The sequence below is a fragment of the Astyanax mexicanus genome, chromosome 3 (assembly GCF_023375975.1).
Source record: "Astyanax mexicanus isolate ESR-SI-001 chromosome 3, AstMex3_surface, whole genome shotgun sequence".
Classification (NCBI taxonomy): domain Eukaryota; kingdom Metazoa; phylum Chordata; class Actinopteri; order Characiformes; family Acestrorhamphidae; genus Astyanax; species Astyanax mexicanus.
In genome coordinates, this window is record NC_064410.1 from 44,070,679 (window position 1) to 44,083,847 (window position 13,169).

At 38.4% G+C, this 13,169-nt stretch overlaps 1 protein-coding gene across 2 annotated transcripts in view; it reads left to right on the forward strand.

Moving 5' to 3' along the window:
• The window catches only part of pag1 (phosphoprotein membrane anchor with glycosphingolipid microdomains 1), a 74,298-nt gene that overhangs the window by 3,953 nt on the left and 57,176 nt on the right, over positions 1-13,169 (forward strand). Inside the window, exon 1 of one of the 2 annotated variants that reach the window (XM_049475358.1) lies at positions 7,597-7,615. The exons of the other annotated variant lie outside the window; for it this stretch is intronic. The gene's annotated coding sequence lies outside the window, so the exon portion shown is untranslated. Of the gene's footprint in view, positions 1-7,596; positions 7,616-13,169 lie in introns of those variants that run through there. 2 annotated transcript variants of the gene reach the window in all.

The window sequence follows — 13,169 nt, forward strand, 5'->3', positions numbered from 1 at the left end:
GACATTTTAAGGCCTTTTAAATCTCATGTTCAGCTGTTTCTTTTGTTTTTACAGATGGAAGACATCTCAGAAATAATTGTTGACTAATCGACTAATCGAAAAAAAATAATCATCAGATTAGTCGACTTCAAAAATAATCATTAGTTACAGCCCTAATTGGTAGTGGCAGATTCTTTAAAATGCTAATTAAGTACTACACTAAATACACTGATTTGTATTTATAACTGCTACACTTCATCCAATTAACCAAAACCAATGGCAATCTTTGAAATCAAATTACAAATTTATCACAATATGATAGAATATTTTCATATTGCCTGGATCTATTCTATTTCTTACATTTTTCTTTTTGTTTTTATTGTCTTACCTTTATGTCTACATAAAATATTACTGTATGTTTATATATGTATTCATATATATTCATAATATACTCTCTCTGTGTCCTTTAGACTGAACCAAGAAAAAATGCATTTTTTGTAGGTTGTTTTTCGTTACACAGTGCTATAAAAGACCCTGTTTACACCTGGCCAATTCTTTGTTTTATGTTTTAGGATTGCTGTATATCTACGGTAGTTTAGGCCAAGCCACATAAAAATGCAAGTGTAAGCGCACCCAAAACACATTTAAAACAGATATTGGGTAAGTTTCCTGAAAGTTTCTTACACAACAATGATCACACTGCCAGGAAAAAGATCGGCCATTTTGGAGGAGGCCATTTGTAGCCACAATTTGGCAACAAGCGGGAAGCAACAAGGCAACAGAGTTGAGATTGAGTTAAGATTTTTTTCTACTTTATGAAAATGAATTTTGATGCTGTGAAGCATCATTCTACACCAATTGTTCAAACTAGTTTTTCTGACGAACTACAGACATGGGGGTCTGAAGTCCGCGCCCTCTTCTGTGTGAACATTTATTTTCCACTGTACTTCATTTATACCTGCAACACCGTGCATCTGAATATGACAAATGTTCTTATAGTTGCAGATTATTAATTTCCTGTTTCATATGATGCATCTTTGCACAAATACAGGAATATTTCTTTAGAGAAATTAGGTGTGGGATAAAGTAGTGGACAGCTCGATAGGTAGCTTGCTAGATTAGCCTCCGTGCTAACCGGCCACGCTAATGTGTGCCTACACACAACAAACTTGTGGTGACATGAGTGACGCACACACACTGAGCACACTCTCTCTCTCTGTTCTTAACAGCTCAGATCATGCAAAAACAACTTAAAAATAGCAATGTAAACAGAACCTTCTCTTCAAGACACTTGTGAAACTCCCCCCCAGTACCACCAAAATACCAGTAATAGTTGCTGTGTAGTGAGTGAATTTACATATCGTTTTATTAAATGAAAATAGGTCTTTAAAACTTTATAGCTGTGAGTTTACTGCACCGTAAAGACAGACCTGCAGGCTGAAACACATCACTTCAGTGTGGATGGGTGAGTTAAACTGCTGTTGGCTGGCTATAGTAGATATATGCAAATGTGCTGGCTTTATGATACCACAAAAAGGCAGTGTTTAACAGTTTTACTATATGAACAGTGTTGCACAATATTGATTATTATTTATTTCTCAGTTATTACGCCATAAAAGCAGAATCCAGCCATCCAGACTCATTCACATGAAGGTTAGCTGGTGTTAATGCTTGGCAGCTGCCCGAGTGATGACCTGTGTACCGCAGTAGTCAAGGAAAGGGGAAGTGTTCAGTACTACAGAAAACTCTGTCCTTCCTCAGTTCACTGTCTGCAGGTCCCTGGCTGGTTAATAGACTGGATGAACAAAGGTATTTTAAAATAAGTACAACCAAATTAGATACAGTAAGTACAGTAGAATTTCTCAAGCGGCTTTTCCACACATCTGACACGCTGTGTGTATTACTAACAGGACATGTCTTTAGGACAGTTGTTCCAGGACAGAATTATCGGCACGCAAAAGCAGACAAAATGGAACAGACATGACCTAATCCCAGCAAGAGATACTTAATGATGTTCATTAGATGGAGCATTGATTGTGCCATTGCTGGTCCACTTTAAAATCCCCTCAAAATTATTGACCCCTGCTGGATTGATTTTTCATTTGCTCTGAAAATTGGAATACTACCCGTTCTTAAGTTTCTAAAGTGTGTTTATAATTTAAAGTAAAGGCCGTTCTAGAGGACACTGTGTACTGTCCAAACGTCATCTGCCGTGTAAACAAAATCAAAATTTATATTTCTGGCTACCTACAACAATGATAAGCAAATACATGAGAAAAAAAACACTGTACCCAGTCTGTGGTGAAGTCAAAGCAAACTTATTTAAATTGGGGAAATTTCCTAGTGCATCAAACAAGAGGCATCTGATAAAAGCCTTACAATGCCAGCATTCAGAGCCACCTACTCTAAAAAATGGGTAAAAGAGAATACATACATAAACATTGACTGACAGCAACATTTTCTCCAATGAACTTGTATTTCATTTAATATAGCATGATATTCATGTCATGACTTTTGAAGTAAACGCATTTTTAATGAGGAAGTGGGAGTGAAACAGAATTTCTCCCCAGCTGTGAACTGAATGCCAAATGCAAAACGATACGCATTGTGAAACCCAGCAGTAAGCACGTTCACTGTATTCTACAAGTGTTAAATTCTAGCCTATGTAGTTTAATAAATAACTCACTTTTTATTTGTATATAGAGTCTTTAAAGATGTTTAGAGTTAATTTCCTGGACTCTTTTGACTCACCATCTAAGTAGAGCTGTATGAACAAGCAGTACATGTTATTGGATTATTAAAAAAAAAAAAAACAGACAATAAGCAATAGTTCAGTGACCCTGAAGTTTATTGTGAGAAACTGTCTGATAAGAAATAACTTAAAAAAAAAAAGTATTTAGGGAACTTATTACAAGCAGTATTCTGAAATATGTCAAGATCTGATGATTCAAGTTCATGTATATTAAAATACTGCAGGTAAGAAAAAAGTGCTGTGTTCCTTGGCAACCATATCCTGATATTAAAGCTCTACATTGCTTGGCAGCAGAGTTGTTTATTCTGGTTATTATATAAAAAACATACTTTATTCGTTGAATTTTCTCAGAGTGTACCTGATATTATTCCTTAACCATGATCAAGTCAGAGAAATTTAGCATCAGGGCCTGTTACACTCTTTAAGACTCCTTACCATTAATATCTCAGGCCCCACAATGAGGTCCCAATGTTAGGATCATTAACCATTTTGGCCAGCTGCACAGCCAATGTTTTGAGAGCCAAGAAATCTAGTCTTCTTGGCTGCCATTCTGTATGTCAGCAGTAGATAAAAACTTCAGTAAATATTACATGAAAGTTTGCTTGTAAGCGTGTTTTGTAAATGGTTGCTTGGTCATCATTTCATTGGAGTCTACTTTGCTTGGTGTAGTATAGTATAGTATAGTGTTGTGGAGACTGTGGAACTGTGGTGTCTGGAATGATGGTGATCTGTCTGGTACTTTTGGGATGATTTGTGAAGCTGGGGATGAGGTAGGTGGTTCTCCAACATCCTGACATCACAAAAATTCTAGTCACTAAATGCAATCAAATCCGTGCAGCAGTGCTCCATAGTCTAATAGCAAGCCATCACTGGGTGGTAGAGTAGTTACTTCACAAAAGGAGGATAAACTCATTTTGTTATATACTTGATTTCTGAAGAAACAATAAATAAGCAGTTGTCCCAATACTTTTGTCCATGTAATATGTGGTACATTTTATACATACAGCTCTGGAAAAAATTAAGAGACCACTTCAGTTTCAGAATCAGTTCCTCTGATTTAGCTATTTATAGGTACATGTTTGAGTAAAATGAACATTGTTGTTTTATTCTATAAACTACGAGAACCATTTCTCCCAAATTACAAATAGAAATACTTTCATTTACAGCATTTATTTTCAGAAAATGAGAAATGGCTGAAATAGTGCTGGACGATATGGCCAAAATTCATATCACGATATATTCCTTAATTTCGGTCGATACGATATAATTCCGATATCGATATAAATACTTAGAAGGCCTCAGAAAACTGCTAAGAATCCCTGCAATGGAAATACGTACAATAATTTTAGCAGATTTATAACAGAAGTCAATAATTGAGAATTACATGATACTAATAATAATAATGCACTCCAAATATCTCCATATATCCAGTATTAAAGTAAAATAAATGACACTATACAGATATAATCTGTCTCTAGTAAATATTTAATAGGAAATTAGAAATGTGTGAGTTTTTCTTTTGCTTAAAACAGCAAAAAAAATAGTACCCTGATGTGATAATTAGGGATGAGTGATGTGGCACGATATTTCAGAGTATAATATCGTGATATATGATATGGCACACCCCTAGTACCTACTACTGTCTACTTAATTTAAGTCTTTGAAACCTCCTTTCACGAAAACATTATAATACTTAAGAAATAAACAATAGTCAAGATAAATCAATGCTCAATTTTATTTGCATATAGCAAAATAAAAACATGACATCCCTATCAAACATAAGCCAATATAACTATTACCAATAAAAAATAACTTAAAATTAGGATAGAAGCAGAGCTTCTTAGTCTTTTGTAAACAAATTTAACAGATCAAAACAAAAGTGTTCCAACTAGGATAAAGAACACAAGAAGCCTTTATACACATAAAAGCAACAAAATTTCCCCGTCAAATAAACAAACCTATAGGCTTTATCAACTATAAATAACTTAGTTACAATATAAGCTACAAAAGTGCTTCAGCCAAAATACAACTCTTTATGAACATAAAAGGAACATGATATCCCCGTCAAATAAACAAACCTAAAGGATTCATAAACTTTAAATAACTTAAATAACTTACAACATAAGCTATAAAAGTGCTTCAGCCAGTATAAGGAAAATATTGTATGTAGTGGAACTGATTGAGGTGGTGGAACAGATTAGATGTTTTAACGTTACCGCTGCTGGTCGGCTCCACTCTCCGGCACAATTTGCAGCAAACTGAAGTTTAGCAGACCTTCCGAGAGTCGAACCAAATCCTCACCACTGAATTAGACCTCCCTCCTTCAATTAATCACTTGTGGAAGCGGCAGGGGCATTCATTTTGCATCAAAAATGTCCCGCGCTGGGAGCCAAGAGGACCCGCGGCTGACAAAGAGGACCCGCAACTGGCCGCTGACCGAGCGGACCCGTGGGCGGACCGAGCGAACCAGAGGCGGACCGAGCGGACCCGTAGACGGACCGAGCGAACCCGTAGGCGGACCCGAGGCTAGGCTAGGCGCGGAACATTTCAGATGCAAACCGAGCCTACCTTAACCTTGGATCCGCTCGTGGGGGGTCCGTTTGGCTCCAGCGCGAGGCATTTTAGATGCGTAGCGGACCCGAGCCTAGCCTAGCCTAGCCAAATCTAGCCTAGCCTAGCCTATCTGGCTACGTGCCTATGTGATTACGTCATCACGCACAGAGATAGTCCAGCTACGGAAGCTGATTGTGTTCAGCTGTGCGGCGAGCTGACGCCAGTAAATCGCATGTCCGTGACAGATCTGTAAATAATACATATCGATATACCACAAAAATGATATCACCGTTATTGAAACATTTCTTATCGCGATAAATACCGATATCGAATTATTGTCCAGGCCTAGGCTGAAATAACAAAAATGATGCAGAGCTTTCAGACCTCAAATAATGCAAAGAAAGCAAGTTCATATTTATAAAGTTTTAAGAGTTCAGAAATCAAAATTTGGTGGAATAACCCTTGTTTTTTTTATTACAGTTTTCATGCATATTGGCATGTTTTCCTCCACCAGTCTTGCACACTGCTTTTGGATAACTTTATGCCACTGCTGGTGAAAAAATTGTCTTGTGGTCATCCATCATCTCTTGATTAAATGCCAGAGGTTTTTAATTTGGTAAAATCAAAGAAACTCTTGATTTTCAATTATTCTCTTATTTTTTTCCAAAGCTGTATAATAGTCTTAGATTATGCACTGAGGAATATTATAAAGACTGTAGTTCTACATTTAGAGAATGTCTGTAAGGCTGCTTGTCTTCACACCACTATTTTAGCAATGTATATTTTTTTACGTAGGAGCATGTCTATATTGGAAAGAATGGGAGAGAAACTACTGCATAGTCATCCCCAAGAAAACAGATGGAGAGAGCAAATTGTCTTTCGTTCAGGTCCCAGACACAGCACCGCAATGATGATTCATAACCACTACCTGTTATATGCAGCGCTGACAGTGTTACACGCTCGTCCAGACATCCAGCAGGACTGATCTTGCCCGCTGGCGCACACTCTGTTTTCAAACCAGCAGCCCTTAGCATTTTTTTCAGGACAACATGGGGCATCCGACTCGTGCCTGTTGTTTTGCTGCCTGCGCTCTGTTTGCACTGGGAAAATAGAAATTTTCTCCTCTGTGGCACAGAGGTAGCACTGTGGATTTTTAAGCAAACACAGCAGATGTGATTAAAGCAAACAGGCAGAGCAATGCAGGGAAATCAGAGCTTTCCTTTGGGGGGAAAACATCTCTGAAAATCAGGGACCTTCCTTAGAGGGAGGGCGTCTCTTGACACATAGCGATCTCACCCAGTGTGTGTCATTAGCCTGTCTCATAGGGGGGTACAGGGTGGGGGAATGCTGTACAGGACTAGCCTTTAAAGGTAATCCACCGTACACTCACAATTTTAACCGTAGCATTACAAAGCTATAGACAGTAATTTAGGTGGATTACTGACTGCTCCTCTTTGGGTGTGACTCCTGTGTGTCATCATCTTACTGCACTGAAATACTGCCTCAGCAATTTCAATGACATTTTTTAGTCAAGGGACTTTTTTCGGTTTATTTTTGGTCAGTAGTTTCTCCCAAATTTAGCTCAGGCATTTAACCCAATCCCTCACTAGTGCTTAACATATAAATTGTAATGTTCCTAATGCTAATAAGGTAAAGAGAAGAACATGCCTCCATCCTTCTCTTTTCGAGGCTTTCGAAGCTCTTGCCAAAACTAACACACTTGGAGGAAAGTGCTGCATCCCCAGCTCTGATAAATTAGCCAACAGATGCCTGCACCTTTCACAGTATTTCAACGGGAGAGAGGCATGAAAAGAGCACCATATATCCACCCAGATAGATAGCATGGACAGTTGTTCTCTCTCGGACTCGATGGCTGCTGATGGTGAAACTGCATGACCCAGGATTCAAACTCACGATCCCCAGGCTGTAGTGTCGGCATCTTAGTCTGCTGAGTCACACGGAGCCCCCAGCCTTTCTATTGTTATGATTTCAGGGTAACAGACTAACAGTAAGAAGCTGACAACTCTGCTCTAATCCACAGATTCTGTGCTAAAGCAAGACAACCAGAGGGCCCCCAGAGGCATCTATATGTCCCAAGATGTTTGTGTCCCTCTGGAAAGCTCTCCCACAGGCATAGCTCCATTTGGATTAGATGATCCAGCATGCTGGCCTGCTGTGTTGCAGCCTGGTTGTATGATACGCAGCTTTTGTCCTCAGTGCACCACTGACTGTCTAGATCAGCAGCAGCAGCCTGTAGGAGCAGCAGCAGCAGCAGCCTCTGGTTCTTATACTGCATTGCATTGCTTTTCATCATGAAAAGATGGGAATGAAGTAAGACTTCCTAATATACTGTTTGTTTATGATTTTAATAGCAGTAATGATGCTTTATGTGTTGTGTGTTTTAGGATTTCATTTCTGCTGATGTCTGATATTTCATTAGTGCCATGCCTAGTCATCCAAAGTGTTTAACAGAATGTAATTCATGGTGATATGTTGTCTATAGCAGTGTATTTGTGTTGGTAATATATCAGTTGCTATTGGATTTTAATGAATAGACTAGAGAGGGTAGTTCCTGCAGACACAGTGAGTGTGTTGTGGTCAGTGCAAATCTTGGCAGCTGATTTTAGTTACTACAAACAAAGATATCCTGATGGTTGCACTGGTGTTGCTATGGTGGTTGCTAAGGTGTTTCTATATTTATGCTAATACTTTTGGCTAAATGTTAGAGGCCAGTAGGACTGCACAATTATATGAGTATTGAGTGATTTAGTTAAAATTGTTGGTATCCACCATATATTTCAAACTAACACTTGTTAATGTATGTATTGTATGCTGCAAAAGAACCAAGCGACACTGGCTGCTCTACTACAGTTGGCTAACGCTGGCAACGCTACTTTAAAATGAGTTTATTTAAGTTTCATTTTATTAATTATTATTAGTTCTAAAGTTATACCTAGTGTCTCTGTAAGTCATAAATGTGTATATCAGCATCGGCTGATATGTACATTTATTATTAGAAATTATACATGAGAGAGAGTGCCAAAATTACATGTTATGGCATGAACCTTGAGTTTATTATTGTGATAACACCACAGTTCCATTATCACTGTTTATTAAAAGATTTTGAGTTAAAGAAGATTTGGTTCAAAACTGAGATTTAGGATTCTATCTGTGTGTAAAAAGTTATTGTCCTCTTTGCATCATACCTGGCTCAGTGTGTGGTTAGCAACCTGCAGAGATTGTAGTTTGCTAGCTTTTAGCATTGCCTCCTCTCACTTCCTGTGGTTTGTCTTTTTTAGCCTTACCTGAAGAAAAGAAAGATTTTTTTCCCTTCTGATGTGTGTTTAGCTCCAGTGTTTTACTCAGCCGAGGTAATACAGTTTGTTTTCTAGAGTAGAGAAGAGATGGTAAAAGAGTAACATTGACTAGCATTAGCTTTTAGCATCCAAATTTGCCTGCAGGGATTAAGTGCCTTGTCTGCAGATGTTGGCAAAGAACAAGCTGTTGTAATATTACCTTGTTCAGGGAGCCACTTGAATTCCCATAAATAACAGTGTATGGGGGTGATAAACTGCTGCTTAAGGGTTACCAGCCACACCTATTGTTAAAATTCTATTAGAAATACAGAGGTTGGACAATGAAACTGAAACACCTGTTTTCAGACTACAATATTTTTTTGTCCTGATGGACAGTTCTGGTGGAAACAGGAGAGTTGAGGTGCACATTGAATTTTGCTGTGATTTGGGCAGCCGTGGTTTTATGTTTTTTGGGTTAGCACCCGAACATCCCATTCATACAGCTTCCTCTTGAATTCACAGTTAATCCTGTTGGATGTGGTTAGTCCTTCTTGGTGGTATGCTGACATTACCCTGGATATTGTGGCTCTTAATACATCACAAAGACTTGCTGTCTTGGTCACAGATGCGCCGGCATGACGTGCAACAACAATTTGTCCTCTTTTGAACTCTGGTATGTCACCCAGAATGTTGTGTGCATTGCAATATTTTGAGCAAAACTGTGCTCTTACCCTGCTAATTGAACCTTCACACTCTGCACTTACTGGCTGGTCCAATTTTGCCATGAAACCTCCCACACTAAAAGGACAGGTGTTTCAGTTTCATTGTCCAACCCCTGTACTTTTCTACATGGTCTAGACAAGCTATATGTGTGTGTTTGTACTAGGGGTGGGCAATATGGCTCTAAAATAATATCACAATATTCTATGGTATTTTCGTGAACGATACTCTTGGCGATATGACAGAGCACTAAACTTAAAAAAAAATCAAGAATACACTACTGCAACAAAATGAAAATTAAATGTTAATAATACATATGTATACATATATACATACGTATATCGCATCATATAACATATTATCATGGTGAATTTGATCAGTATCACCCTCTGCATTGTTATATAGCAGTGCCATTTCAGTATGGGTATTTTTGCCCAGTACTGCAGTAAATGCTGTGCTGTGTTTTCTTTCACTTCGTGTTTTAAACGGCGCATCAGGTGTTGTGGTCATGTGTGGCTCTTAGACTGTTGAGGATCTTAAATCCTCGTTAGCTCTTCCCCTGTGGCTACAGCATATGACTGTGCCATACAGATGCCGTTCTGTTCTGTTCTCTTTCCAGAGAAATAGAAGGCAGGGGGCTTATTTACTTACTGGCCCGCAGCAAAATGGTCACACAGCGAGACAATACGTGTGTTGTCAAACAGAAGCACACGAGGTCAGGTGTCTGATATGCTGAAACAGCAGAGGTATGAATGAGAGCGCTCAGATGAGAAAAGCATTGACTAGGAAAATGGCTCTCATCAATAAAGAGAGCTCAGCTTTTCTAGCTTGGACCTGCTGTGCAACTTCCCCAATCACTGTGATCTCTGGTGAACATGGCCTTGGATGGGTGGAGAGAGAAAGAGAAAGAGAGAGTACGTCTGATATTTGTGTTCACAGTAACTTTCCAGAATGCTCTACACAGAAAGCTCTTTTCACAATTATGGGGGCCCTCCCTCTTCCTGTTCCTCGTAGGTCTTTAGGAAATGGGGCTTGTTATCTAGAAAGGGCATATTAATAAAGTCGTAGAGAAACAGAAGGTGGCTGACAAAGGGCTGCCCAGTCGCTGGAGGTTTGTGCTTAACCACCTTCTGAGAGAACCATGGTTAACATGTTAATAAGAGGAAGCTTATTTTAAAACACTGCATCAACTTTGACACGTCAAACACAGCACATCTTAAAAAAAGCTTGAGGTTTGAGGCATGAAGAACTTAAAATGTGAGAAATTGCCATGATGAATGCTCTCATAAGAGTCTATTCTGAGAACTGAAAACTGAAATGATCTTTGACCATTACTATTTAAAAAAATTATTACTTTAGTCTTAAACATTTAAAAATAAAGGATGCTGTAAATGGCTTCGGAGGGGTGCCACAGAATAGCCATGTAGTGTAAAAAATCAAGTGAAGATTGTTTAGACCTTTAAAAGGCTCTCAGGGCTCCAGACTAGGGTTGGGCGATATGGCCCTAAAATAATATCACAATATTTTATGGTATTTTCGTCGTCCTTTGATATGATATGGCACACCCCTAACTGAGATTTTAAATAATACAATCATTTTTTTTATCAGATTTGTATCAAAAGTCAATGATCCAGAATCTCCAAACATCTAGGATTAAAGTAAAATAAATTATACTGGACAGATATAATCTGTTTCTAGTAGATATATAATGGGAAATGAGAACAGTGTGAATTTTTATTTTCCTAAAAAATAAAATAATAGAGGTGATAATAGAGGTGGGTGATATGGAACGATATTTCAGGGTATAATATCGTTCAGAATATTTAAAAATGTTGGCAATATTATTTTGTACAATACGATATGGCACACCCCTACTCCAGACTAACAGTATCCCTCTGTCCCAGGGAGGGTAAAAGTAGGACACAAAAAAGCTCTTTTGGGACACTTTGAAGACTAGAGTTTATGTCTGGTTAAACTAGTTATAAGCAGTTTATGAGGAGACTTGTTGTTTAAAATATAACTTGGAGTTGGATGACTTAATCATATAGCCAATCAGTTGCTGGTAGTGAGGAGGAGGGTCAGTGTGGAAAGAACTAAAGGAAATAATTTTGGCTGGTGGATAGCCATGTCAGTCAACTGTGGAGCTTCAAAGGTGGCAACAGTAAGCATGGAAACTGTGCAACTCACTGGCTAATGGCTTTAAGACAAGCAGATGTAGATTGGCTTTAGTGAATCGGCAGGTAAAAAATAATACTGTAGATGAGACACTTTAAGAAAAACAACTGATGATATAATGACAGTTGAAAAATACACATACATAAATACAACAGCTGCCAGACATGGGCTGAATAGGTATAAATTCTCTCTGTGTTGAGCTATGAAGCAGTAGAAGAGTGTAATTTACACAAACACAGACCACTAGCATTTCATCACCTAGATACAATGGTGTGAAAAAGTGTTTGCCCCCTTACTGATTTCCTGATTTTTTGCATGTTAGTCACGCTTAAATGTTTTGGAACATCAAACCAATTTAAATATTAGTCAAAGACAACACAAGTAAACACAAAATGCTATTTTTAAATGAAGGTGTTTATTATTAAGGGAGAAAAAAAATCCAAACCTACATGGCCCTGTGTGGAAAAAGTAATTGCCCCCTAAACCTAATAGCTGGTCGGGCCACCCTTAGCAGCAACAACTGCAACCAAGCGTCTGCGATAACTTGCAATGAGTCTTTTACAGCGTTGTGGAGGAATTTTGGCTCCACTCATCTTTGCAGAATTGTTGTAATTCAGCCACACTGGAGGGTTTTCGAGCATGAACAGCCATTTTAAGGTCATGCCACAGCATCTCAATCGGATTCAGGTCAGGACTTTTACTAGGCCACTGCAAAGTCTTCATTTTGTTTTTCTTCAGCCATTCAGAGGTTCACTTGCTGGTATGTTTTGGATCATTGTCCTGCTGCAGAACCCAAGTTCGTTTCAGCTTGAGGTCACAAACAGATGGTCGGACATTCTCCTTCAAGATATTTTGGCAGATGTAGAATTCATAGTTCCATTTCACAGCAAGTCTTTCAGGCCGTGACGTTTTACTGTTGGTATAATGTTCTTTTTCTGGAATGCAGTGTTTCTTTTATGCCAGATGTACTGGGACACACACCTTCCAAAGAGTTCAACTTTTGTATCATCAGTCCACAGAATGTTTTCCCAAAAGTCTTGGGGATCATCAAGATGTGTTCTGGAAAAATGAGGCCAAGTGAGGCCTGCAGTTCTTTGGATGTTGTTATGGGTTTTTTTGTGACCTCTTGGATGAGTCGTCGCTGCGCTCTTGCGGTAATTTTGGGCGGCCGGCCACTCCTGGGAAGGTTCACCACTGTTCCATGTCTTCGCCATTTGTGGCCAATGGATCTTACTGTTCGCTGGATTCCCAATGCTTTGGAAATGACTTTATAAAACTTTCTAGACTGATATATCTTAATTACATTCTTTCTAAATTGTTTCTGAATTTCTTTGGATCTCGGCATGATGTGTAGCTTTTAAGGACTTTTGCTGGACTTCACTTTGTCAGGTAGGTCCTATTTAAGTGGTGTCTTGATTGAGAGAACTGGTGTGGTAATAATCAGGCATAGATAGATAGATAGATAGATAGATAGATAGATAGATAGATAGATAGATAGATAGATAGATAGATAGATAGATAGATAGATAGATAGATAGATAGATAGATAGATAGATAGATAGATAGATAGATAGATAGATAGATAGATAGATAGATAGATAGATAGATAGATAGATAGATAGATAGATAAAATTAATCTTAATAATATACCCCATGAATATATAATTTCCACCTGCGTCTGCATTTTAAAACCA